Here is a 14,071-nt window from a genome sequence, read left to right as displayed (position 1 = left end):
GCGGGAAAATACACGATGAATGTTCAGTTTTTTTCTGCGGAAATAATGGCAATCAAATCAGCCATGTCGAAAGTCCCATCAAACACAAAAAGTGTTATATTTACGGACAGCGCAAGCTGTATTAGAGCCTTAGAAGGTAGTTGCTCAAAACATCCATGGGTACAACAGTTTGAAGAAATCATCAAATCAAAAAATGTAAGTCTAGTTTTGGTTCCAGGACACGCAGGAATACTTGGTAATGAAAATGCGGACAAATTAGCGAAGGAAGGGTGGAACTTAAGTATAGTGAATAACGAAATTCCTGCCAAAGACGCAAAGAAATTAATTAAAAAGAAAATTTGGAAGGCTTGGCCTCAAGAGTGGAATTTAGCAAATCCTGGAACGCAGTTAAATGATATAAAACGCAAGGTTTCTGAATGGACAGATCGTAGAGATCAATACTGGCAAAAAATTTTAATAAGAGTCAGGATAGGTCATACACGTATAACACATGAATTTCTTTTAACTCCATACGCAAATTACCCTATGCGTATGCTCAAGGTGCAACTGCAGACTAACTATAAAACACTTAATGGTAGATTGTGTAAAATATGAAAGAATTAGGAATTCAATCGGTATTACTGGAACACTTTATGATATGTTACAAAACAGAGAAGAGAAAAAAGATAAAATTATACATTTTGTAAAAACAATAGAATTATACAAAAAACTTTAAAAATTGTAAAAAACTCTAAAAATTGTAAAATATTTATGAATTACCTAATAAAGAAAGACGTGAATGACCCTTGTGGTTAAAAAGTCTATAATAGAAAAAAAAGTATGGATGCGCGCAATAGCCGATACGGGCTACATGATCCTATTAGACACATGGTTGCTCGTTTCAATGAAGTTTTCGAACAGTTTGATTTTTTTTTATTTATTCATCTTGTAATATTAGGTTATTAACACCTTGTTTGTTAGTTTTAGATTATAAGTGTCCTTTCTTGTAATTTGTTGTGTTACTTGTTTCAAAATGATGCGGGTTATATGCATATTTCTGGCTTTCCAAACCATACTTCATTGGGACCTGGGTCAGATAAAGAAATACATATAAATAAATAAATAAATAAATAAATAAATAAATAAATAAGAAATGAATGTGATGTTAGAATTTAAAATGAAAATAAAATTATAAATACGTTTCAGCTTTGATCCTCTTAGGCTATAATCATTGTATTCTTGTGTTAAAATATGAACTTCCCAATAACACTTTTATTCTGTATGATTAATCCCACCTTCGACTCTTTAATTGATCGTTACACATTCTCACGCTTTTTGCACTTTCAGACAAATTCAGCACAGCCTCTTGAGATCACTCATATAAATGAAGCCATTATAGATTGTGAAATATTACCACCCAAATGGTTCAAAACCGAGTGCTGAATCATTCGCATCCGTTCCGTTCTGTACGGTGTTGCTTTCCCCACGAAGAAAAAACTGTTGCAAACCCAAGAAAAGGTACGTCACAAACGGGTCTCGGTGATTCCGCGATTTGTCCGTGCGGCAATAATGATGGAGATTCCCGAAATAGCACCGCTTTGTGGCGATCGCTCATGGATAAATTTAGCGAAAATCATGTTGCTGGGGTGGAATTGTGCGGAAGGCATAATTGGACTTGGTGTCGCTGTCATCGTAGGTGGGAGCAGCATAAAAACACATTCAGAGTTGACCATTTTACGAAAAATTTTATTCAATTTATGTCGGTATGTACATGCCCTAAACTCTTTACAACTTCCGAAGTAGCCATACTATTTACAGTTTACAATTATGATCAAGTTTTAATTCTTCTTTTTTTAACGGAATGTCCCTTAGCTATAGTGTTCTTTTATTTATGTTTATTTGATCAAGTTTTAAATATTTATTTAATTGCCTTCTGACTACATCTTTGACTAGAGCCATTTGATTGGATTTCTTCTCGCCGTACTGCTATTCTCTGTCGTCGTCGATCAGCACTTGTTGCTGATAATCGCTTCTTTTAAAATTTATGTATGGACAGTACTCGTTCCGTATACTGCAATGTATCTAAGGAAAATACAAATCAAGGACTGAATCACGATTTTCTTGCGTATTTTTTATGGTCGCAAATAGTCGGGGGTGTTTGCATGCAACTCTCTCGCGATTTATAATTAGCTTTTGCGGATTTCAGCACAATCATATAGACGGACTGGACGTTTCGGGGGGATCGAGAGTTTGGCGTTGAAATGATTGACGGTGGCTCGAATTAATTGGCTTGGCTGGCGGCTGACGTGACGGGAAAGTGACGAACGAATGCTCTTAAGTTCAGATTGGGTAAAGTATACCTACTCGTCGTGAACTTTTAATTGGTCATCATCCTGGCTTTTGGGGAAGAAAACGTGCCTAAGCAATGTGTTGATTGCTCGGGACGATGATGATTATAAATGCATTGGGGGTGGATCGTTAGTTGTACTATTTATACCATTTAACTGGCTGGCAGATTCTTGTGATTTACACGGTGGGTTGATTGAGTTTTGATGATTCCAACCTTTTTGCGTGTTATATCATATAATTGCTAAATTTTGAGTAATTAATTACTTTTTTCTATCTGCCTCTCTTTTACTCTGTACGGTATATTTATACTCAATTCGCCTGGGAACTCAGACTCAGACGAAATGATAGTACTCCACAGCGAGATGAAAGAGCGGCAGATATAAAATAGTCACAAATGTGTAAACTTTAGTGATTTCATACCTATTTTTGAGTGTTCATTTCATTTTGTGATGTTTAACAGTTCTCGAATGAATTGTTTATGGGTATCTAGGTCTTAACACGTTCTGAATCTACCCAAAATAGTTATTCTAGAACACAAGTTTTCAAAATTTTTGGTGCTCGAGTAAGAAGTTAAAATAGAAATTACTTCTGAATCATCTCCCGGCAAATTTTACTTCAAGGTGAGCTGTGATTTTTGAATCGAAATGTGATTGTTTCATTAAAAGATTTAAATCTTTTTTCATTGTTTGTTATATCAACATTAAAGTATTGAAGCGTAATAAAATTACAGCTATCTCTCCATAACTCGATGTTGAAGGGACTATCGTGTTGGGGAAGTACCGAGTTATAGAACACAAAACTAGTGCAAACACTATTCAAGAAACCATCGAAGTACAGTGACCGGCACAAAAAAAATCCACCCCAAGCATATATCGAAATTTGCACAAACTTGTGATTTTTTTTAAACTTATCATAATTTCATTTAATGTAAAAGTCACATATACCTCCAAACTTCATTTCGGAATAATAACATGATTGATTTTGTTTTCGAAAAATAAAAAATAATAAGTTTACTCTTTAGGGGCCGTCCATTAATTACGTAAGGGTTTATGGGGGGAGGGGAAGTTTGAGATTTCTTACGCGCCATACAATTTATTTTATATTTTCATACAAAAAGTCTTACCATGGTGGGAGGGGGGGTTGAAAAATCCCAAAAATTGTCTTACGTAATAAATGGACCGCCCCTTAATTAATTTTTTAGTATGACAGAAAAAAAGATTCACTACCGTAAAATTAATTTTTCGTGTAATTTACGTTGGTGAGCCCCCGGTTTTGAAACTTGTTTTTGTTTGTCGACAACATAAGAGCTCTTAAGTCAACTGCAAGGTTCAAAAGAATTGGTTTTGAAGCTGTGGAAGCTGTGGAAAAATGGGCGGAGGCAAAATTTCAATGCAGATCCGAAACCTTATTTTGCGTGATGCTAAGCGCAACCTATCACAACGAAAAATAGCGGAGAAGTTTGGAGTGAGCCGTGGCGCAGTGCAAAAGATAATACTGAAGCACCAAAAGTTCGGAAGTGTTGCTGATCGAACGGGAAGAGGATCAAAACGCAAGAGCAGTGCGCGAACCGACGACCTGATCATCCGGCAAATCAAGAAAGATCCACGCACAACCATGCGTGCGATTAAGGAAAGGCTAGATTTGACGATTTCCGAACGTACTATTCGACGACGCATGGCAGAACGGGAATTGAAGAGCTATTTTGCTAAAAAGCGACCAATGATCAGCAAGGTCAACAAACATAAACGACTCCTCTTCGCCAGAAACCACATCAACAAGCCCCTGGAGTTCTGGAAGCATGTCATCTGGTCAGACGAGTCAAAGTTTGAGCTCTTCAACAAGAAACGGCGACTAAGAGTTTGGCGGAAGAGCGATGAGGGGCTCCAGGATAGACATCTCCAACCAACAATGAAGCATGGCGGTGGAAACATTATGGTTTGGGGCTGTTTCTCGTGGTTTGGCGTGGGACACTTGGCCCAAATCAACGGCATTATGACGGCAGAAGGGTACATCGACATATTGTGTGAGAATCTGGAGGAATCGATGCTTAAAATGGGACTGGAGAATAATAACACCTTCCAGCAAGACAACGACCCCAAACACACGGCGAAAAAAACACGAGCATTCTTCCGGTCAACCCGCATCAAATCCATGGAATGGCCACCCCAGAGCCCCGATTTGAATCCCATTGATAATCTCTGGGCAATACTTGACAACAAGGTGGATAAAACTGGTGTTACAAATAAACAGGCGTATTTTGCAGCCCTGCAAAAGGCTTGGGACGATTTAGACCAACAGCACCTCCGAAACCTCGTCGAAAGCATGCCAAAGCGTCTTCAGTTGGTGATTGAGGCCAAAGGAGGTCATATTGAGTACTAATGATTTGTTTTGATTTTTTTTGTTATTGTTTTGTGAAAAAACATGAAGTGGATCTTTTTTTCTGTCATACTCAAAAACCTAAGTATAAAGCGATATGATTTTTTAAATTTTCTTTTTAATAAGAATCAATGATGTTTCTATGACAAAATGAAGTTTGGAAGTTTACTTTTCTGTTACATAAACTGAAATAAAAATAAGTTTAAAAAAAATCACAAGTTTGAAGCAATTTTCTTTTAAACTGAGAGTGGATCTTTTTTTGTGCCGGTCACTGTACCCATGAAAAACAATTTTTAAGGCTAAGTAGCCCGTCATTCGTTTTGGCAACAATGATGACTTTTCAGCTTGCATTTCAAAGTGATAAAACTCAGTCTTTATAGTTTATATTGACTTGAAAAAGTATCACTGTACGCGCTAACATGCATAAAGGATGCTGATACTTTTTCAGCTGAGTCAGTGCAAAACCAACTGATTTTCTTTGATTTTAAATCGTGAGATGGATTAGCAACAATAATCAACGACGCGAACAAATTTCAATGGCGGCCTACTTCGCCTTAATATGGTTCTCTAACTCGACAAATATCGAGTAAGGGAGAGTTAACTTCATGTTAAACTTAGAAAAAGAAGCTCCTTCAAGCTAGCTCCCCTTACCCGCTTTCAAGCAGCGTAGCTTTATATACAGGTTACATGTGAGTATTAGGCCGTTTGGCATAATTTAAAGAGTAAAGTTTAATTAATTAATTAAAGTTAATTTTAATTAAAATGATCACTTAAGATTAGTAAGATTTGATGACAAAGACGCAAAATGATCATGATTGTTTAGCTTGGGGTTGATCTTGATTCGAAACCCGTTGTTGCAGGTGCAGTATTGTTGTATTTACTTAAGGATCCAACCAGTTTTCTGCTTGGCGTTGGCAAGAATCCCCAGTGCATAAGTGCTGTTGAACTTCTAGGTAACAATGAAGCCTGCCACGGTTGGTCCCAGAGTAATAAAAAAAAAAGGAATTTGCTCTGCGTTTAGCTTGCCCACTGTAGAACGCATATACCGCTGCATCTATGCGAGTATATAGATATTGAAGCCTAGCTAATGTGATTTATGATAGATGTTTGCGTTAGTTAGCACCTTATCCTATATGCATCATCTATATTGATTTTCATTAGCTGTTCTTTTTTATTGATGCATAGAAAACAATGGTTCTGGGTCATTTGTCGGAATGCCGTTTGTGCTGTGAACTACAGTTAGCATGGATTTATAATGAATTTCGAAAGCTGAATTTCAAAGAACTTATTCAGCTTATTCATAAAGAAGGATAAACAATCATTGATATACAAATAAATAGCCTTTTAGCGTTAGTTCAAGAAACAGTCAGTGCTGAAAGAAGAACATCCTAAATGTAAGCAATTATTCTTTTCTCTGCTGGAGATAGTAGCCATCAGCAGAGGTTTTCACATCGCTTTTATAGTCAGTTTTGACAGTAACTAAAACGGTTTAAGGTGATAAATTAAATTTATAAAACGAACCCAAACTTCAAATTCAAGTGCACACGACTGGAAAATCTGACAACAGTTCGCGTTGAAAATCAATCAACTTACTTGCTTTAGGGGGGTCTGTAGCCTTGAGGTTACGCTTTCGCTTCATAAGCGGAAGGTCATGGGTTCGATTCCCAGCCCCTCCACAAAAAAACTCGTCCAGCCACCAGAAGACGCCTCACGGAGGACCGTGCTTTGGGGAGCACGTCCATCCTCCGTCAGTATCAGATGGTGACTGAGACAAACTGACCCTCTTCGCAGGCAGCTAGCCTCACTAACAGAGTTCTCTCCTACCTACTCAGTGTGAGAGTAAAAGAGTAGGAGAGAGTGAAAATAAGATGTAAATATAGATAAGTTAAAAATAGATCTGTATCGGTAAAGAAGAAGCTACAGATCAGCTGATTTCGGCACAGTAGTGGCCACGAGCACAGAGTGCCTTAAAAAAAAAAGGTGGTGACCAATGGGATGAATTTTCAACGCGGAGCGCTGTTTGGTTCTCAAGTCTTGTGCTCTTGAAAATTGAAGGTGTTGCTTCGTTCTATAATCACCGACTTGTTCGTCCTTTTGCTGGATCGGGTTGCTTTGATCCCTCGAATTGCACTAAGTAATATATGTTATAATTCTGGCTTCTTCTTTTCACAACGGACAAACAGTGTGCTTCTTTGACGAAATTGTTCACCGAGTCGTTCGGTTTATTGCTAAACGCAAGCAACGGCGCTGAGTTCAGTTCACATGTTTCAATCTTAATCTTGGAAGAGAATGTCATCTCACCTAAGTGACCCCTGAGCTAAAAAAATATGTTTTGAATAAGACGTATTATAAGCCTTAATTCTAATAACTATGAAAAAAACTTTTCTCTTGAAACAACAGCCTATGATCAAATGAAGGAAAAATCTTTCATGAAAATTTAAGCGAGTGCAATGCATATGCTTTGTCACAGTTGGCTGGACCTCCTCCCCCCTTGAAGCGTGACATAATATGTGCATGAACCCTAATAATTTTATCAGTACAATCAGGGCCGTGCATTTTCGAAAGCATTTTATGAAACACGAAGGCTTGGTTGTGTCGTCTCGAGGGTGACGAACGACTGCGTCGCTTCGTCCTTCGTTCCACAGTCATTCGTTTCATTGCCCGATTGAAGGCAACGAACAAGAAAGGTGAAACGAAATAGTAACAATTTTGTTTTATTTGATTTCATTGAAATTGATGTATTTCAATGAAATCAAATAAAACAAAATTGTTACTATTTTTTTTTTACTAATGCTTGAAATTCAATTTTACCTATTTTTGCAATAGTAATGTATGTAACTTGTTAAGTAACAAATAAGGATGGAGAAACTATGCGGGCCATCAAGTCGTTCATTTTAATTAATCAGCTCCTAAAGTTAAAGACTACCAATTGGAAGACCAACTCGCTGCGGTGAGACTCTGATTTATAACGCGCGATGCACAAGCAGCACGAAAGAAATGAGAGACTACGCTTGCTGCGATGAAAGGAAACGTTTGTCGGATCGAAAGGAAACAGTAGAGTATCAATTGAAAGGCAAGCTTGAGTCAGTCAGTTGGGGACTGAAAATGCTTTCAATGAAATGAAAATGTACGGCCCTAAGTACAACTACAAAGAACTGCCGATGATTTAGAGTAGGTAAAATTCTCAATTATAATATAAGCTAAATTATTGCCGATAGTAATGAAACCAGTAGAACTCGAAAGAATAGCCCATGTGTAAAAGAAGGAAACATTTCTGACGAAATAATTAGAACCACTTGAAGCCTTACCACACCATTAGTAATTCAGAGGCGAATTGACCAACATCTCAGAGTATTGACACGCTGTGTAGTTCGCAACTTCGTCTTGTGTTAACGGATCCATCTTATCATTGCACACTGGGCCAGGAGCAGAATTTAGCCAGACAAAACCTCTAGCGCTTTAGGAGTCCATTTTTTCGGGTTGGTGTCAAAGGAGACTTATCTTGAATTTGTTTGTTCTTCAATTTGATGATAAAAGTTAGTTGGAAATTTCGCCGCATAGGTGGCACTGCGATGCAAACTTTTTTGTTTTGCGTCCTAGAGCTTTCGCGTCTTCGGCAATGTTTAAGAACGTGTAAAAATACGACAAGTTGTCGAAGACACCAAAGTTCTAGGACTTCAAATAACGAAGTTATGGTAAAAAATGTGTATATCACTTAAATTTTACGTTTTTTTTACTTTTTACCTCAAAATCGTAAAATATTTTTTTTAACAACCGTGCGTCGTTTAATTTCGTTGACATGCATGTACTGTATGAAAAAAAAAATCTTATTATTATATAAATATTGGAATTTTTGAACAAATTATTGTAAAAACATCATAATTTTTAACATAACTTTACTCAAAAAGTTGCAAGTTTTTGCAAAAACTTATCAATGTACCGAAATACGCTATATTTCATCTACCAAATGTCAAAGTTTGCCAGATGTATATTTTGATATATTTGAGATATCTTAATTCAAAATAGCCATCTCTTCATATAAATAGATTGGTCTTATTATAAATTTTATCATTATTCTACAAGATTTTTGACACATTGCGTCGTTCAGATTTGTTAATCAAATACTTTTATTTTGATACTAGTGATTTGTAAATTGTGATTTATGTCAGAGAGAACTGTCTCGACGCGGTCATAACAGGATGTAAAAAATGAATTATAGTATGAATTCGCTATGGCCAAGTTCTAATTAGACAGTTGCTGGAGATGACATAAGAGCCACACAACAATATGAAAATATCTAGATACTGTAACACCTGACTAATAAAAAGTATTTGATTAATAAAACTTGACTGACGCAAACAATCTTGTAGTACAATGATAAAATTGATAATAAGTCTATTCTATTTATATGAAAACGGTGGTTATTTTGAATTCAGATATCTCAAATATACCAAAATATACATCCGGCAAACTTTGACATTTAGTAGATGAAATATAGCGTATTTGGGATCATTGATAAGTTTTTGCAAAAATTTGCAACTTTTTGAGTTAAGTTATGTTAAAAATTATCATATTTTTACAATAATTTGTTAAAAAATTCAAATATTTATATAAAAATAAGATTTTTTTTCGTAAAGTATATGCATGTTATCGAAATTAAGCGATGCATGGTTGTTAAAATGAAACATTTTACGATTTTGACGTAAAAAGTAGAAAAAACGTAAAATTTAAGTGATTTACACATTTTTTACCATAACTTTGTTATTTGAAGTCCTAGAACTTTGGTGTCTTCGACAACTTGTCGCATTTTTACACGTTCTAAAATATTGCCGAGGACGCGAAAGCTCTAGGACGCAAAACAAAAAAGTTTGCATCGCAGCGCCACCTATGCGGCGAAATTTCCAATTAACTTTTATCATCAAATTGAAGAACAAACAAATTCAAGATAAGTCTCCTTTGACACCAACCCGAAAAAATGCACTCCTAAAGCGCTAGAGGTTTTGTCTGGCTAAATTCTGCTCCTGGCCCAGTGTGCATTGTCTTGGAGCTCTTATTCTGTGACCATCCCATCACATCAAAATAAAATCCCCAAATTAATTGACTTATCATTTAGTGGACCACACTTATGAATCCTACATATCAGCGTTGTAGCAAATTGATTTTTTGTTTTGATTCGGCAAAATGACCAATTCGACCAGATGACATTCGGCCATATGGTCGGACACCGAAAATCATAATGTGCGTACTAAGGCAATCCTGAATAGATTTTATTCCAAAGAACAGCTCATGTTTGAAAAAGGGAGGCATTCCTTATTGAGGAGTGTCTATGATTCGTCAAGCACATTGAAAAGAATAGTTCATGCTCGAAGAAAAGAGAAATTTCTCTTTTTAAATTATTTACTGTGAATTAATAGATTTTTTGTAACATGGAATCCCAACCATATGTCTTGAAAACTTCCTTTTCAAACATGAGAAGTTCTTTATACTAAGGGGCCTATTTTTTAAATCGAGCGGATTCATGTGACTCGTCTGTATTCATTGTCGATTGATGCAAGCATGCATATTTCAGATGTCACCCGTCGACTCCCATAGTAATCCAGTCACATAGAGTGACAACTGTAGAAAAACTCGAATGACAGAGCTGAGTCGAGCGATTTTTTCGGTCGACAGTGACTCCAGTCGAGTCATTTTGATCGATTCGACTTATAAAATAGACCCCTAAAATAAATAATTATTAAGATAAATAACTTCGATTAGAAAATACAGAGCAAATCATATCAATTTTGAATTGGTCTTCAAATATATTTGGTAACAATCTTGTATGACTCAAGAGTCAAGACCAAGATTTATTACCCAAAGCAAATATTAATTAGCAAAACATTGAATTTTCTGGTAGCAGAACCAAGGGCCTACTACTTGCATACTCCCTCATGATGTGATGCACGAACAAATAACCAAAATAACAAATGTGGCTGCAAAGCGCCGATCGGAAATTATTCAATTCTATTTATTTCATAAAAATGTACTTTGTGCTCTACGTAATGCTTTGAGATATTGAACAATGTATACGCGCCACATAAATATTTAAACATTTGTAACCTATATGAAGAAAAAAGAAGTCTGAGATTACATTGGTTCAAGTAGATCATGAACAGTTTTAAAATATTATAAAAAGCAGTGTGTTCAATTTGATTTTTATAAATTTTGCCAAATGACCAATATCGACAATTGTCGACTCGCTCCCATTTGATTAACACTAGTCGTCTCACGTCACTCGCGGTGAGAGCGACTCGTCTAAACAATTTGTACACGTACGTTTTTTTTCCGGTTCGACTTCATCGGATTACTATTTTAAAACATTTTATCTTACTGTAAAATGAGTGAAAAATAGATAGTATAACTATAATTTGGAGACGCAAAAATTTATTTGGGGATATTTGCGTTTTTATGGTTGATTAACTTAAGCGCCTATTCCTCATATTGTGATTTTCACAATTCTCGAATACTTTTTCAAATCAACGTAAGTAACTTTCATACGGTTTTGAGAAAGTTAATTAAAAGAATCACAACCTTTCTTCTAAAACTGTTTTAAAATGAATCCCCTTTTCAACATTTTTTTACCGTGTACATCGCTTAAATTTTGCATGCAACTCAAGGTAGTTCCTATCACTCCCCACCAAAATTGTACGACAAAATGATAAGCAGTTTCAATCAGTTACTTACGACGTTTTTGCACCAGTGTAAAATCGACTCAAGTAGTGTTTTGTTTTGATTCGTGATTAAGTCACTTTGTCTCCCATACAACGTAGCGGTGAAAGTAGCGGTTAGGTTGCGAAAGTAAGATTCTCCACTTTCGCAACCTAACCGCTACTTTCACCGCTTTCGTCGTTTTGTAAATCCGGAAATTAAACGTTCTAGAAGTGAAAAATCGATTTGGTTTAGAGCGGAACGTGTAGAATTTCGTAAGTCTTGAAATTGAGTAAGTCTTCGAATTTGAACAAGTCTTCGAGAATGACTGTTAGGGTTGGTTTATTGTTTATGTTGGATTATTCCACCTGGGATATCGCTATGGATTATTTACAAAGATTTCCTCGGACGTAATTTCAATTGTTTTCGAGAGATTACCTATTTTCATTTTTTTCTTCGAATATCTACAGTAATTTCTTGAATATTTTACTTTTTGATTTTTTTTGTGCCTACTCCATGAAATCCTCCAAGAATTAAAATAAGCCCCCAAAGAATACCTTGTTCTACGGATTATAGAATTTCGCTAAGGAATCTTATGATCATCTCTCAAGAAGTATTCTTGGATTACCTTCTGCAGCTCTGACTGGCATTCCGGTTTTTACTGTTTCAGTGCGGTTTTCGAGACGACCGGTGAATATGTAGGCACGAGTCAAAATGTTGAAAGTTACCTAATAATTCGGCATTTAATTACTCATGACCGGAAAAGCACACCAGATTTTGTACCAGAAATTATTTCCTGTATTTTTGAGCGATTTTTATAGAAATCATATCAGCGGTTTTGAAAGAAATTGCACTAACAATTTTTACTTAAGTTTCTTCTAAGAAGATTCTATTAACTCCTTATGCGATTTTCAAAAATCATCTTCAGAATCAGAAGTAGCTTCAGGGGTTTCTCCAAAGTTTTTTCTTCAAATTGCACCTAAAATATTTGCCGAATATCTCCATGGTCAACCAGAAACCTCATTATACAAATCTGCAAGTACTGTTGAATTCTGCAGATATTTCGCATAGTAATCCATACACTTGCTACACTTCTTATCGCAAAATTCAAAACGTTATATTTCGGAGCTTAGTAGATCTTTATCAAATATTTTTTCATGCAAATCTTTATTACAGTCAACTCTCCATAACTCGATATGGATATTGATCCAAGGGATCATCGAGTACTAACTTTTACTATGGTTCTCTAACTCGATATCGAGGTACGGAATATAGTGTAAAGAAGAGTTAACTGTATTTTTCCATGTTTTGACTGAACCAAAACATATTGGAAAATATGCAGTCTATATATAAATAGATACAATAAGATTTATCCAGCATTATTAACAAAATCTTTCACATGTTTATATCAATCGGAAATAGAAGAAAATGACGCCACAAAGCTCATCATTTGGAATAAGGTATGATTTAAAAAGTTATTTTATCTGATCAATATAGTTATGGAGGTTCTGTTGGTTATGGTCTGCTGACATATTTGCAAAATAAATGCTTCATGCTCATTGGCGTCACCTGGTGGCAAAATTTAAAATCAAAAAGCTCGATCAATGATTGCCTTGGTTTCCTAAACACCTTTGCCGAAGACGCCACTTTTATAAGTGTTCAGGATTATGGAAAACAAAAGTTTCATGCACACTTGCGCCGCCTGCTCGAAGAATATCTAATCTTTTGGATTGAATAATGATAGCCCTTGGCTTATTTAACAACTTTGCCAAAGACGCCATTTTTTTAAGTAGTCAGGCTCCTGAACCACAAAAGTTTCATGCTAACTAGCGCTGCCTGGTGGCAAAATTTTGAATCAACTACCTCTAATAATGATAGTTTTTGAGCTACTGAACAAATTTGCAGAAGACGCCATGTTACTATGTGGTCAGCCTTTACAAAACAAAAGAAAACTTTCAAAACACTAGCGCCGCCTGGTGGCAAAATTACTAAACTGAGTAGTCACCGCATGTCTGCCCTTGATCTCCAACTTTGTCCAAGATGGGTTTTCTATACTTAATATAGATCGCGAGGTATTACATGTTAAACATGATTAATCAAGGATGTTGTCAAAGTACAACGCGAAAATTGAATTCACTGTGAAAATTGTGTCATAGTATTAGCACAGATATGTGAAAATTTTTCTTTAAATTTTACACATTGTTAGCAATTCAATTTATTAGAGATGTGCACTGCACTTGTGGTTCTGCTCAATATTTCTGAGATTGTTATAAATGTTCACGACTTCTTTTCGGTACACTCCTTGATTGTGAGTATTTGCATTCACTAATCAAACAAATCTCCTTGTATTCTATTGAATGTCTTTTTCTTGACATAACGTCCCCACTGGGACAAAGCTTGCTTCTCAGCACAGTCAATAGGCTTTCCTTCTTAAAGTGTCCTTGCAATTTTTTAGCAGGTACGATAAATAAATCCTATAATAATCTCTGGAAGATCTGCTGCAGAAGTCTCTTGATAGCTAGTGTAGAACCTCTGAACAAAATCTATTTGAAAAGCTCTGTGAAAACTCCTGTGGTGATTTCCGGAGCAATCTTTGTGACAATCATGGAAATCAACGCTTCAGGAGGAATACCTGAAAACATGACTTTCTTATTTTCAATGTTTATGGCACGGTAGACAC

The sequence above is a fragment of the Aedes aegypti genome, chromosome 3, assembly GCF_002204515.2.
Source record: "Aedes aegypti strain LVP_AGWG chromosome 3, AaegL5.0 Primary Assembly, whole genome shotgun sequence".
In the NCBI taxonomy this organism is placed as follows: Eukaryota; Metazoa; Arthropoda; class Insecta; order Diptera; family Culicidae; genus Aedes; species Aedes aegypti.
This window is presented reverse-complemented; position numbering follows the sequence as displayed.